The sequence below is a fragment of the Manis javanica genome, chromosome 2 (genome assembly GCF_040802235.1).
Source record: "Manis javanica isolate MJ-LG chromosome 2, MJ_LKY, whole genome shotgun sequence".
Lineage (NCBI taxonomy): Eukaryota > Metazoa > Chordata > Mammalia > Pholidota > Manidae > Manis > Manis javanica.
The window spans coordinates 58,104,325-58,120,520 of record NC_133157.1 but is presented as its reverse complement, the minus strand read 5'-3'; the positions used below and the strand labels follow the sequence as shown (position 1 = coordinate 58,120,520).

The following is a 16,196-nucleotide window of genomic DNA, read 5'->3' as shown; positions in this document are numbered from 1 at the left end:
ACATTCATACGTGGAATACTACTTAGTTAAAAAACAAAATCAAACTACTGATACAACCGTTGGATCTTAAGTGCATTACGCTAAGTGAAAAAAGCCAGACACAAAATCATACATACTATATGATTGTATGTATATGACAATCTGGAAAAGGAAAAATTATAGAGACAGAACACTGAGCAGTTGTTGACAGGGGGCAAAGTTGGAGGGAGGCAATGATTATGAAGAGCCACGAGCGGGTTTGGGGGTGTGATGGAAATGTTTGTATCTCAGGAGATGTAGTGGTTGCACGACTCTATGTGTTTGTCAATATTCAGAATGTACACTAAAAATGGGTGAAATTTATGGATGCAATTTATACCTCTATAAACCTGATGAAAAAGAAATGCAAAAAACTCACGAGTCCTCTACCAGTTTCCTGTATTGTACTCACATGTCTTTCCTTGTCGCCTCATTTGTAAAAAATCTTAATGACTGCAAAGTAGTTTATCATTTGGATGAATTGTCATTTGCATAACAATTCTTCTATTTGAGGATTTAAGCTGTCTTTCCACTTTTCACTACTATAAATAAAAATTGAATACAAAAATAAATGATCAACAGTATTATATCCTCCACAGAAATGTTAACATGGCTTTGAGAATTTTCACAGTCTTACATAATAGACACTCCAACTTTGCTTATGAACCTGCTTTGTTTCTGTGGATTCTACAGTAATAAGAAAAAATATTCTCAAAATAATCTTGTTAATTTTCAGAAGTATAGTCTCCTATTTTGATGATCAAAGTTTGTAGACTAAGCTGGGTGAAGGGAAACAAAGAAATGGAGTGTTCGACAGTTAAAGAAAAATAAAGCCTCCCCCCAACACTAAGATATTCAAAAGCCTGGCTCTATTAGGGTGAAGCAGAGCAACTGAAGAGTAAAGTAAATATTTCCCTGGGTTTCATTTTCTCATCAGAAATATTAGTTTCTATATGCCAAAGTGCTGGTGTTCATTTGTACCCTGACCAAATGCAACTGTTACGGGTAGCTGGGGGCTCTGTGTAACTTCAGGATCTATACCAACAGCTTTGTGCAAGGGATGCAGCAAGCAAGGCTGAAAGTGTAGGTATACATTGATTGCTTCACACTCCTTCCTGGGCTCTGGTGTGGAGCTATGTTCTGCACCACTGTGGATGCACACCCTTTTGGAACAGTGGTCCTGCAACCACACAAGTCTCCGTAAAGGTCTTTAGGCAGGTAAATCTCAAATACAACAGCACTGCTGTTTCTCTTCACTAACATTAATTCTTTCTTCTGCAAAGCCATTTTTATGTACAATATGGGGGCGGGTGTGGTTCCTGGATGAAGATGGGTAGGGAGAAGTGGAGAGGGGACATAGAACTGGAAAAAATAACTGCAGAAAAGCAGAGTCACGTCATGGTTCATCTCCATGGGCATATCTGAACCTTACTTTATGAAGCTTCAACCTATTAACATTTTTAAAAATGTGACCTTGCTACAGACCTATACAACTAGCAGGAATATTTCTTTATTAAGACTCTCTGTGTGTCTAAGCATTTTTAATGACCCCCATTGCCATGGCACCATCTGGACACCTGACATTTTAAAAACAAACATTTCAGCATAATTGATGAATTCTCCTTCCGATGGCTATTATGCAAGTTTGACTGCTAAGCATACAGGCAGCCCTCATTCCAGCAAATTAAACCTTCCTAAGCAGAAATATCACATCAACCATATCAGCATGGGTATATCTTAAAGAAAGTTTAACCTTAAGAGACTCTCTATAACAATAATAGTGATAATCTAACAAAAAATAAAACATGAGAAATAACCTGGTGTATTTTGGGCAGAAGTATAATCACAACAGAGGCAAAAAGGAGATGTCAGGATTGCAGGCAAGCCTAACCTACCTTACAAACAGACCCAGGAATGAATGCTCAGCTACCTAATGGCTCATCCAGTGAACAGCCACAGTTATACTGCCTTCTAGTTCCAGAGGAATACCTTTGTTAATACCCTCTTAAACTGCCATAGGTTGTGGGAAAAGGTGGGAGAACTAACATTACAGTGCATATGTTATTTTTGAAGCCCTTTTGATTCACATACCCATCGATTAAGCAAAATCAACAGAAACACATAGCATGCTACTTTATGCAAAGTACTATTTAAGGTCCTACAGATACAGCAATGAGCAAAACAGACAATTTCCCCACATCTTTGGAACTTACGTTCCACTTGGAGCCTTGGGGAGTGGGTAGCAGGAGATTACAGCCTTTCGACTATCTGTGTATTTGTGAATTAAATATTATTTTCTCTCTTTCACAGATCAGGAAACTAAGACTCAAAGACTGAGTGACTTGCCAAGGTTACACATAGAGGAGGTCACAGAAATGGCATAAGGATCCAGGACTCCAACACAGTACTTTTATTGCAAAGTCAGGAAACTTGTATCAGACAAGGACATGCCTTATTTATTCCAGGTACCTCAAGATAAATGAGATAAAATGCTTTTTTCAGATTCAATACTTAAAGCTCTGGATCATGGTTCAAACATCAGAGATTTATGTAAAATTAGGGAGACCCAGGGCTTAGAGCTTCCATCAGCTTAATTTCAGCTATTTTAGGTATTTGTTAGGATTTTGGGACTACATTTTGAACTACATTGTTGTGGAAAAACACAGTTCCAAACAAATGATTCACAAATCAACTTGTGGGGTCTATCAGTCAGATACCTATGATTTCTAAGTCTGGTTTCTCAAATCCACTTGTCCATGCTTTTTTCTAGCTCCCATCATCTAAAGTAAAAATAGGAACCCAACACGTTTTTTTCCTCCTTCTAATTTTCTTATTCTTTCCAGAATTGTTCTTCTCCAGTCAGTAGTTACTTAGTTTCTGACCACTGAACTTCTGGCATGCAATAACTGAATTCTATCTCTACTGTCTTAATGCGTTTATGTGTGTGTTTGGGAGGGATGGCAGGTTTAGGCCCCTATATCACAATTATGAGAATTAATCAAATTACTCTGTCATAACTAAAGTTTCCCGTGCTTTGCAAGGATTATTAACAAAAATCAGATTCAGAAATTCTCATACTATATTTATTAAAAAAATAGGATATGTACCCCCTCCAAATGAACAGGGAAATAGTAAGGTAAAGAAAGAAACAAAATGTTCAATATAAAGTAGTATTTACCACAAGATTGTTCAGGAAAATGATATTTATGGATTTTAATATTGAGAGACTAAAGTATATTAAAAATTGCTATGTACAAATTAACATATTGAAAGTAATTAAATGAAAGCAAATTAATGATCAAGTAATTAATTAGCTCATGCTAAAGCCTGATTTGCAGAAGCAAAATTCAAAGGCTAGATCAATAACAGAAAAAATTAAATTAATCATTCTATCATATAAACTTATTTTTGCCAACTTTGGAAGTTAGGCCTCGTCTTTTATAATTAATTATGTGCCTACAGAGGCAGAAAATTTACAGTGCAGAGGTATACATTAACAAATATAATTTTCCACATCAATAATAAAGTCCTTTATGATGTCTAATTTGTATTGCTTGATATTTTATATATAATGAAACATTTTTTCTAATTGCAACAATTCACTATTTGCCGTTAATCTGGTAACTGGGCTTCTGCTTACTTCTTTGTGCTGAAATCCATGTCTTGTAATATGTTTAATACCCTATTTCCTCCAGGACTTGAGGAAACTACTCTTGCTTGACAAGTTCTTTCTAAGACACTGCAAGTCCTTGCCTGCATGCATTCAAGGAAGGGAAACAAAATGCTCTATGTGCACATAAGGCTTCCCTGTGCTCCCTCCCTCCTTAGGTTCTCAGTGTTACTTTCAGTGATTTGTTGGACCCAACTTTTACTGGCTTGCAAAAGCCTGTTGTTAAATATTCAGGAATTTTGTGAGTGGAGCCATAGCTGGACATAAGCTACAGTAAAAATATTTAAACCAAAGAAATCATATGTTTTTTTACCCCTGGGGAGCTGGTGTATCATTGTACCTTTCAGAATACATTATATAACTGTGTCTGTATCTCCTGACCATGGACTGTATCTCCTGACTGAAATATTTAATTTATGTCATGTTTTACTGGATCTTATTCCAGTGCTTTGAGCTGGCATTACCTTGAAGTGTCTACCTCACCATAGTAAGCCAGTGTGGTTATAGATTCCCACGCCTTCAGTTTTCCCCATATTCTTCTACAAACAGTTGAGACATGAATAGCTGAATCTGAAACTATGGTCTTCTGAGTGCTCTGGGCGGTCATCTCTTGCACCTGGTGTGTCTTTCTGTAACCCAAAGCCTCCCTCTGTAGGCACTATTAAAATACACCTATTTGTATTTTAGTATCTAAAGTGCCAACATGTTGTAAAAAACTAAAAATACCTACTGTCCCACACACTTTGACTATGCTTCTGGGAAGTACCCACTTTGAGGCGGGTGAACTAAGACATGGCTGGTTTTATGGTGGCCTGTCAACTGGATCTAAGTGTTCATTTGTTTAGTGTCGGTAACAGAGCCATCTACTCAACCGTAGCGTTGGCGTATTTTTAGTAATGGATAGGAAGTTCTGGATGACAGGCTGAGCTTTGATAACACTTTTACGAAGGAAGTTGGCTAACTACTTGCTTCTTTAAACTGAATTTCCTTAACCAGACTTTCTTAACAGCATGCACTTTTTAACTGATCTGTGATAGCTAGTAAAAAGCTTTTCTTCTCTTACCATAATTATTTAAGATTTATATAAGTAAAAAATTTAAAAACCATAATCTCTGAGTACCTGATCACATTATAACATAAGGACATGACATTTCATCAGTAAAAACCTGTAGGTGATTTTGTTACCTTTTGAACAAGTCATACACTTCCTGGCCTTATGGCCGCTGCACCTCTAGAGACTTGGACCGTGGAGTGCTCCATGTCACCAGAAAGCATTTGCAGCACCGCAAAGCCCGGTATTGTGTATACATACACTTAATTTTTCTCCTTTAGAGAAATCTGTGTGTGTTCAAGTAGACTCTGACCCTTACACACAATAGCTTAGTTCTTTAAAAGAATTTAAAGTAAACTGGCATAGTCAATGAAAACTTTCCAAATTACAATATGTTTTGACATTCAAAATCATTCTTTACTATGTAATCTATAATTTAGGAAGCACCCACATTATCTTACTTCATTTTAAAGTTTAAGAATGTGCCACAAAAAGCTTTAGACTTCATGAAATATTTTAACCAAATTATCATATAAAATAAAAACCTTCTATCCTTATCCTCCTTCTGCACTTCAAGCATCTCAACATGACTCCTGTTGGGGCCGTATAACCATGGCAATTTTAAATCACCTATCTGCTCTAAACACTCTGGAATTCTAAACTTTTGGCACATAACCCTGTGTGGCTGTTCTCTTACTTGGCTCTAGTGGATAAAATGATCAAGATCCGGAATGACTGCATCCCGTATAATTCTTCCCAAATGTTTCCCTTCCTGACATTCTTTAGCCATATGGAACTTTCCCATATTTAAAAGGTGAAAAAGTGCCAGGGAGAAAATAAATTTTTGTTTGGTTGATACAACCACACTGCAAATTAGAGGACAGAAGGCAAAACTGCCCATGTACAAGAGGTAGGGTTGAAAATCAAACCTCCCTTGGAATCTATAAAACTCTTCTCTTGGTGGAACAAGAAGAGAGGAACAAGTTAATGAAATTATTCTTTCTGAGTAAGTGCACTAAACTGAGCCATAACTCAGATTTAAAACATGTGTGTAAACCAAAAAAAAAAAAAAGTGCTTATTTCAATGCACATTTTGTTCAATTGAGCAGAGCGTGGTGAAGCCAAAAATGAGCTGGTTTTCAGTGCCATTTGCATTATCTGCCAGGTGTTAAACTCATTACAGACCAGAGCATCATTAGCTAGAAGCCTCCATTCTTTCACTAGCCACATTCTTTTTATGCTCTCCAATGAATTTACTTTCAGTGGAACTTCATGAGGAAAGATCCAAATAATTTTGTTATGGCTATAGTCTGTTTCTATTGGTTGAAATGGAAGTTCAATGAACTAGGGGACATTAATAATAAGCCAGTCAATAATATGTATTGACCATTTTCTATCTGCTCAGTTCATTACTAGACATTTTAAATGATACAGAAGATACAGAAAACTTGGTGTGAGCCCCAGTTTCTTCCCCTATAAAGTGTGGATAAACAGCAACTACTTTGCCTGGCTGCTGTGAGAACAAGAAAGAGCATGTGTAAATGAATGAAATATGGTGAAGAGCACATGGTAGGTGCTTAATGAGTAATATCTATTATTGATGATAATAAATTTATAATTCTCATAAGTGAGAGAGGAATATTATGTCTGAATGATTGGTTGAAATAAACAGAGAGGTATGAAATCAATCTGTATCCTGCATAAGCCACCCAACATGAATGGATCATTTAAAAAAGTGACAGCAGTTACACTCCCCCACCCTTTTGGTAAAAAGGCATTCTAAAAAAGCTATTATAAGAAGAATCTAGAGACAATTTCTGCTGCTCTAAGCTGTGGAGGATGATGGGATTGCTCCCAAAGGTACTTTTAATAAAGTTCACTTTATTATTCTCTAATACATATTAGCAAACATCACTGGCTACTATGAAATTCTTAAATGAGAAATACCTTTTCTTCTTAGAGGAGCAAATCAAGATTTCTTATCATAATTGGGTAATGCCTAGAAGACAAATTTATAACCGGGCTACTATTCTAGACCAGTTAACCAGTCTCACTAAGCTGTAGTTCTTAACTGTAGAAAACAAAGCCATGCATTTAATGAATGTCTGGGTAATACAGAACTCTGGAATTTTCTTTACCAGAGAACTTGTGGGGATTCTATCTGAATAACTTGGACTCTTTTCCTCCTCATAAATTAAATAACTTTTAATCTCCATAGAGTGAAATGCATCAATGAACCGTAAGATGCCTGCTGTCTGGTTTAGAATGAAGCATAGTGCTACTGATTCAATGAATACTTATTTCACTTTCATGTCTGAAGCACCTGACTTTAGCTGCCAAAGAGAGACTGGAGGTGTATCCAACTGACATTGTAATATGACTTTCAACATTAAAGTCTGATTCTATCATTCTAGGTCTTCCTACAGCAGAAAAGCTATGAGAACAAATATAATAATGCATACTTTATACATTTGGATGGCCCTCCTCTTCTTTTTAGCCTTCTTGTTCTACTCAAGTATGAACAAAATATATAATTTTGAAAAAGAATTCTCTTTATGTTGGGAAATAGACAAAGCCATTCCCTTGGTATTTATGAATTCAATTTTAAAGGCTAATGCTATTATTCTGAAAAGTCACTGATCCCCAGAGTTCTATCTCTGTAAGTGGCTTCTTCTTGTTAAAATGGAGATTGAACTCTAAATTTGCAATTCACATTGGGTTTCAATTATCATATTTATTCACAAAATCTACCTGTTATTTTTACCCTGAACTTAGTAAAAGATATTACATAAGCATCTGCCTGTTAGTCTAAACATTAATTTTAGGAGCATTATTGATATTTTAAGTCCATTTTCCTGATATTTAAAGAGAAAAGTTTCATCCTTTATTGTAGTCAGGGATCAATGGTACAGCTAATAGGAGTTCAAATGACCCTCTAGACTTTCTTCAATGTCTTTTTTAAAGTATAAAAAAAACATATTTAATGAGGGAGTACTTGTCTTTAAGTAAAAAGGAGGGAAACAATTTTTTGAAAGATGATATTTGCATTTAGTACAGGGAGGTAAAAGTAAACTAGTAAACCTAATGACTTTCTTCTTCCTCTACTCTGGCCTATGGTAAGCTGAGGTAGAAGAAGCTGACTATTTGTAACATTTAATGATTTGTGTAGTCATAGCAAGAGAAAAGCAAGTTCATCTTATGTGAATCTTTTCTGATTACATGGTGTTTCAAAGCACAAAATTAAGAGTGTGTGTGTGTGTTTCCATCCAGATGCATTATGGAAACAGAAATGGAAAGATAAAATTAATTTTCATTTCAAAATATCGGTAAGGTTGTACATAGAAATATATGGTAATATGTCTTAGGAAAATATAAAAATTTAATTCCAATAGGCATTTTCAGCTCTACCCTTCTGCCCTCAACCACTTGATTTTGGTTTCAAAATCAAATTATTTTGTGCTGACTGGCAGCTCCAAAGATAGCTCAGGGTGGAGGAGGAGCAGGGAGGGCGTAATCGCCATCACCTTCCAAAGCTTCTGCAAATAATAAGATCAAAGGGAAGATACTGTGTATGTTATACAAATATACCTTCTTCTGAACAAGTCCCTAATTTGTAAAATTTACATAGCTTTCTATGTACTTGGCCTTATTTTATTTTATTTTTCTGAGAAGGTCCAATAGACCTCACACAAGCCCACCAATATTTGTTTCTAAACATTTCAGAAATAGCTTCAAACTTTCCATCGATTCCACTCCCTTCTCAGAGACCTTCATGCCCTTCTCCTCCTGCTCTAACTGGGCTTGTCATTTAGATGCCAATGTGAACATATTTTCTTGGGACTTCTTTTAACCTCTTTCCCATATTTGGTCCCCTTTTTCCTGAATCATTGTTTTGTTTTAGGTGCTTCACTCCCAAGTCTTGCTTGAGCATATCTTCCAGTTGTTTCTCATGAATGAGTAGGTAAGTGATTCTTAAAATATTTTACCTCTGAAAGTGCCTTTATTGCAGCTTCCCATTTTATCGATGATTTGGATGGATAGATTTCTAAATTGGAAATCCCTTTCCTCTAGAAGTTTGAAGGGTTGTCTTTTAGTATCCAAGTAGTCAATGTTGTTTCAAGAATTACACTGCTATTTTTATTCTCATTCATTTGTATGTGACATTTGATCATTACTTCCCTCTCTGCTGCCTACAGTCTTTGGATTTAGAATCTTTACCTTAGTTATCCCATAATTTCCCCATGATGTGCCTAACTAGGTCTTTTTTAAAAAGTCCATATGTTGAGCAGTCAATGGATCCTTTCGATCTAGAGAATCATGTTTTTTAGTTCTAGGAGAATTTTCTTTGTTATAGCTTTGCTTTTCATTTAGATTTTCTCTGGTCTCCTTTTCTGGAAGTCAAATGTTAGGTATCATGGATTAATTCTTTAATTAAAGATGATAATTTCTTATTAGCAATCACTTTTTCTTTTTGGTCATCTTTTTAGATTTTTTTCTATTTTATCTTTCATCTCTCCTTTTATATTTTTGCCAATCTACTATACTATTTTAAATATCCATGAACCTTTTATTTTTCTTTATTCTTCTTGTATGATTATCTTTGTTTTGTTGCTTTTCATGTTAAAAGAATTCCTCATATACCCGGTTATCTTTGACTATATTGAGTGGCATCATCAGAAACTAATGGGAAGCTCTGTGTTGATGTGTGTGCGTGTTTGGGGGCCTTATAAGAGGGTGATAGGTAGTGACATAGCTTTACTTTGGAATAGCACCTCTACGTATCATTATATATGGATATTTTCTCCAGGATGATTATACTTTTCCAAAGAATATGCCCACCTTTATTTTTTGTTCTGATACCCTGGGAGTAGGCAGTTGGTAGTTAGGGTGGATATTTGATTTTCTTTCCTCATGATTTCTCAGCAACAACTCGTCTCCAGCTTCCTCTGTTTTGATAGCCTTGATTTTTAATTCAGTTTTTCTAAAGGTTTCTAATGGTGGTCTCCCGTGTGAAAGGCCAGGACGTGGTTCCCTGGCAACATAGGAACATGAGAAGGTGATCTATGCATATCCTAAAGACTTTCAAATAATCCTATTGTTATTTAGGAGACATTTTCTTTTACTTCTATATACTTAGTAAGTCAAGGTCCTAAGATTTTCCAGGTTTCCAATGTGGTAGAAATGAATTGGCACACATCACAGTGATCTAAGCCACTGACTCATAGGCCTCAGATTTCTCTACTCTGCTAATTCATCCATTTTCTATCTTCCAAATCTTTGTTGACATGTTGGTCATTTTTACCCCTTTATTGTTCAATTTGTCTCTGTACTATTGCATTTAAAAAATTTTAACTGGTGCTTTTGAAGGCAGCAAAGATAGATTTTGAGTTCCATATGCCATGTTTTACCTGAAGACTGTAAATATTTAAACACATGTTGATCATGAGATGTATATTAATATGAGATTTAGTATTCTAATGAACTCCTAATACCATAGTACAATCCAGAAGAAATGTTTCTTGATATATATTACATAATGTATGATAGGATTCAATCTGAATGAGAGACTAGAATAAGAGATGGTGTGGTTTTATTAGCCATGTGATATTAAGGTATGGGCTGGGAATTAACATGAAAGCTGAGTTTCTGAGAAATGGTAACTCCATGGAGATAAATGTCCTCACCAAGTCATGTTATTTAAAATTTTTTCTTTGAAAAGAATACGTAAAATATTAATTTTACATATGTGAATAGCCAAATAATTTTTAAGACAAATAAATATAAGAAGCAACTTTCCTATTTGTATCTTCCTTTTTCTTTTTTAGCTAAGTTTTATTTTCTCTTAAACCATTTTTTTCCCTCTTTTGGTATTTAAAGCTATTTTTTCACATTAACTGTGAAAGTAAGGGGTAAGGGGTATTAAACTCGATCTCCTCTTGACAGAGAGAACAGGTGCTGTACATGTACTATGCATATGTAGATATAGATGCACAGCAATGTGTGTGCATGTATACACACACATATTTGCAGCACACACATACACATGCACATTTTGCTCTATTCTAATTTAGTATTTTGCTGAATACAATGCCAAATTTATTTTAAAATCATATTTATTAGGATATCCCTTGAGAGCTCAGCATTATCATTTAGAAATGGAAAATAACAAATATACAATGTGTATATATCTTGTATAAGGACCCTCATGGGTTCCTTCTGATTGATTCTGGTTAAAATAGTGACATTAAATCAATATGATTTTTATATTGCTCTTACTAATTGCATTTCCAACAATTTCAAAACAAAAGTTATGACTGAATTGACTAACAATAATTCTTGTCCCTGTTAGAACAATGAAACATTATTTTGCATTTTAGGGCTCTTTCTCTCTTATGACTAGAAAAGACATGAGCTGAAACTTTGAAAACTATTGAAAGTTTGAGATAAGACCAGACAGTGATAGAGCATCTCTGATTTCAGACTGGAAACAAAAGGATATAAGTCCTATTAACTGACCCAAATGTTCACCCACTTTCCTACATTAAATCATCATAACTGTGACTAGAGTTATTATTAGGTTGATTCCTACGTTCAATAAAGTGTCAATTTCTAGATGCATTGGGAAGCATTCTTCTAGACCTTTCAGTTCTGCCTGAAGTATAATTCACTTGTTCATATATATAATAAGTGGGAGCCTATATCTAATAATACTCCACTGGTAATACAAAGAAGAATCAGGTGAGATCCCTACTTCTAAATTGTTCTCCATCTTTGAGAAAGTATAGGTATACAAATACATTATTATAATACAGTAAGGGGTATTACAAGTTATTTAGAGTGCCATGGGATTAACTGAAGGAGACACATATAAAAGTCATGGTACCAAAAGAGAAGCCAGGCTTTGGAGCAGCAATGTGAACAGTTTAGTACTGCTGAAGCACAGTACGCGTAAGAGTAGGAATAGGGTAGAGAACTAAGGCTGGACGTGGAGGGAGGAATCATTTCATGAAAAACCTTAAATTCTTTTTAAAAAGTCTGTGCCAAAGCAGGAACAAGCCACACAATGATCTGCATTTCAGAATCATCACTCTAGGAGAATGGAAATTACAGCTCAGACTTGTCCCATACAGACAAATCTCCAGTCAAAGAGACCCAGTCATTTAAAGGCAGGTGATCCTTTTTATCAAAAAGCTAAAGAGACCATCTTGCCTGGGTAAGACATTGTACTCTTACTGAACTCTGGAAAAAATTTCCTATCAAAGTCATCGGAGAGGAGGCTTATTAAAATCACTTAAAAGGAAAACCAGTCACTTAAAAAAAGTCATTTAAAAACCAGAAATTTAAAAAATTATTTGAGGAAAACAGATACCAAAAAATTGACAAATGAAAAGACAAGGTTACAAGATTATTTATTTTAATATTTTTAACCATTTTGGATGGCTGTTTATCATATGTTCTACCTAAGAAAGCTATACAGTCAATGATAGACTGTTAAGTAATCCATGCCTCTTCACTTAGGTCACTTAGTAAGAATACATTCTAAGTCTCCAGTCTGACAATTCTATGAAAAAAGGAAGGGTATGAACTTGGCAACTGTTGTATCATTGGTTTCTGGTTTCGATGAGGGAAAAGAAGCATAAATAAACTGCATGATAAAATAATGGGTTAAAAATTCAAGCACTATTTAACATGCTCTTTGGAATTGTGCAAAGATATTTAACTAGTCTAATGATAATGTACTGGGGACTTGCTAGTAATATAATTAAAACAAACATTTTTTTAAAAGATTATAAAATCTTATGTCTTCTCTCTTTTACTGTAATACTACTACCATAAGTAATCATGTCAGGTAAAAAATATGAAACCATTTTGTTTAAGATAAATTGTACAACATTGTGCTTAAAAGGAAAACTCTAAAATTATATAATTATAATTAAAACAGTCCTTGGCATATTGTCTTAATTAAGAAATCCAACTACTTGAAAAGTAAACAAAAATGCATGAAACCAAACTAATGTGTGAATAAATATGGTAGACTCTCTTTAAAAGTACAAAAAATTCCCTCATTCACTTAGTATGTAGTTTGGAATTTTTTTCCATTATCTTCAATATTTTGTTTGAAATACTCAAAACACTATTTATATATACAGTATGAAAACTGTAACAAAAGATTATCAGGAATATCATCTGCTTGAGAAATGAGAAAATTGAGAATTAATAAAAACTAACTTGTCCTAAGTAATACAAAGGCCGAACCTAAACCGAACAGAGTCAAAATTATTGAGTTGCATGTATTTTACAGTCATAATATTAATATTTAAGTGAGCCACAATTTTAATGGTAACATTTAATTTAAAACTGGAAGATTCTATGAAGATAAGTCAGCATGGAGAAAAAAATGTAATTTGTACAAATGTGTATAAGTGATTAGAAATAAAAAACAAGTTGAATGATGATTTTGATTAGCATTAAAATAATTAGATATAAGTCTCTCTATTGATAAAACTGGAAGATTTCTGTAATATCTGTGCCAATTTTGAAATATTCTACCTCCAATAAAGGCATAAACTTTTTTATCTTTTGGATTCTACCTTAAATACAGGCTTAAAGCTTTTATTTTTTTTAACCTTGCATAAAGAGTGTTAAGTACAGATTATAAAAACACTTAGTAATAATTATAATTTATGGTAATCTTCAGAAATTGTCTTCAAATATTGGCTAGCTTTTTTTCAAGCTAAAAATTTTTCATTTTGTTCTGAAAATTTTATGTTCACTTGGGGCCTTTATGGAGGGACTTTGGGTAATATTTTGTTCTTTATCTTTTTTGCTCCTTGGGATTTCCTCTAAAGAAGATTTGGAATTACAGAAGTATCCTGAAGTTGGAGTTGGAAGTTGTTAGGAATTGGGGGAAACGCCAGTTATGAGTGGTTTAAAAAAACATGGACGATTCCAACAATCCCTCCTAGAAGCTCCATGATTTCCAAAAACAGGTCAGAATATGAATACAGGAAATACATGTTTGAGGTAATTTCTAAAGCAATGTTAGAAAGTGGCAGTTTCAATATATATCTTTTGACCAATATTTTCTAGGCATTAAAGGAAGAAACTGATAGAAATCAGACCATAGACAAACATTGGAATTTTAATAAATGGGACAAAATTACCTGCAGCTGTCTTTGAGTTTTGCCACACACTGACATGCTCTCCGATTCCCCCCGGCGGTCTTGCTGATCCATGCTTCAGCCCTCCCCATCCTGCTCGCTGCCTTGTGGGCTCAACTCTTATGAAATGCGTCACCCAGGCTCTCTTGCCTTATGGCCTCTGGGTTCAGGTGATGTGAGTCACCAATAAAATATAGAAGGTAAAAGGAATTATGAATTATGGTGTTTAATCCCTTGTTTTCTAGTTGCCAGGGCACATGTCAAATAGTGTTTTTCTTTACGTAAGGTCGGATTCTTGTCGGATGACCCTCTTAAACAATACACATCTTTCTGGGCTCTGATAACCCTATATTCTGTCAAGCCTATGTGTGGAAGAAGCTTCTAGTTTGAGTTAGCCTAGGATGCTTCACTATCCTTTACCCTATCCACCCTGCTAAAATAAGCCACTTTAATGAAACTCTCTTTAATCCCTTTAAAGTGGGCCATCAGTTTCTTGATAGGTTCCAACTGATGCACGTTCACTGGATTACTACATGACCATTGTTACATGTGAGAGTGATTAATGGTAGGCTGAAGATTTCCTTTATAACACAACAGACACAAATGTGTCCCCACCAAGAGTAAATATGGATAAATACAATTTCAACAGTTTATGCCGATTATTTTGGTTTGGGAAAAATCTCCTTTGGCTAGGGTTCCTATTTTGTATGCTCATAGATTGTCTTACTTATACACAGCTATGGAATGTATATTTTGGTTACCTTAGAGATTGCTTTTTTTTAAAAGCAGAAAGCAGCAATTACGGTCTACAGGGGCACTCAGAGATAGTATCTGTTTTAGAACTCCAGGAAGATGTGAAGGTGGCAAGTCATTCAGGGATCACGAGGTGTGGCTGCTAGCTACAGTGTTACACGTCCCACGTCCCAATCCACTATTCCTAGGGGAATGCTTACAGTTCATCCATTATTCTCACATCCTGGAAAACCAGTAAACCTGGAGTTTTTGATGTAATTCTTATAGAATTAAGTGTTTCTGTGAGAAAACAGACCTATGGATAAATAGATGGTAAAACACATATTAACTGCAGCATATAATTACATGGTATATAATCACCTCTGTGGTTGTTACAGGCCAAACAATAGTAGGCAAGTGAGGTGTACATTAAGAACAAACTGTGCTATTCAAGTCTTCAAACTCAGAATGTACTCAGCAAAGAAAGAGGTTCACATGTTGCTCATTGTCAGAATATCTAGGAACACATTCCTATGTGTTCCTGCAGAATTGGCTTATGATGGGAAATGCTGTGGCTATGACACTTCTGTATAGTGACAAATCTACACCTTATAGCTATTTTAGGAGCTATTTTGCTTTTCTTTAGTAACACCAAAATAACATGATTTTTTTCTGTAATGTGATTGTAAATTCTGGTTTCAAAGTCGGAGTTTCAGGGTTGTCGCTGATACTGGTTCTTAGGATGATAGCTTCTGTGGCAGACAGGCTTTAAGGTGGTCCCCAGGGTCCCCTCCTCCCAAAGTGAATAAGACCTATGGCATACTTCTATCCAATACAGCTTGGCAAAGGTAATGGGACTTTACTTCCCTGATTGTGACGCATTATGTAAGACTCTGTCTTGCTATCAGACTAGTGCTGGAGGCTCTCCTTCCTCCTTGCTGGCTTTAAAGAAGCCTGGTGCCATGTTGTGAGAGGTCCTATGGAGAATGACATGCAGCAGAGAACTTCAGGAAGCCTTTGGGAGCTGAGAAAAGCTTCCATCCAAGAGGCAACAAGAAGTTGGAGCCCTTGCTCTTCAAGTTACAAGGTAGTCAATTCTGCCACCAACCTGAATGAACTTGGAAGTGAATCTATCACTTCCAAGGTGGGATTTCCACATGAGAACCAGGCCTTCGCTGATATATTGATTGCATTCTTGCAGAGGACCCATACAGGCAATGTCTGTATCTACTGTTAGATACCCTGAGATAACAAATAAGCATTGTTTTAAGCCACTGAGTTTGTGGTAATTTGCTACACAACATAGAAAACTAATACATTTACCCAATACATACTTGCTCAATAAGCATTGACAAATGAGTACTACGAGCCAGCATTATTCACAGTATTTGAGAAGACTACATAAGAGATAAATCCAAGCACTCAAGAAAGTTATGGTAGGTGATTTCTAATTTATGTGCCTAAAAAAGATCAAACAGGTAAGATGTTTTCCTTTCACACACAGATACGGGCAATTTACAGTGTCAAATAACTATGGATATGAGAAGGTAAAACACATATTAAC

At 35.3% G+C, this 16,196-nt stretch overlaps 1 protein-coding gene across 1 annotated transcript in view; it reads right to left on the bottom strand.

Annotated features, from left to right (window-relative positions):
• Positions 1-16,196, bottom strand: part of PTPRD (protein tyrosine phosphatase receptor type D) — a 2,165,650-nt gene that overhangs the window by 599,964 nt on the left and 1,549,490 nt on the right. The window lies entirely within an intron of this gene.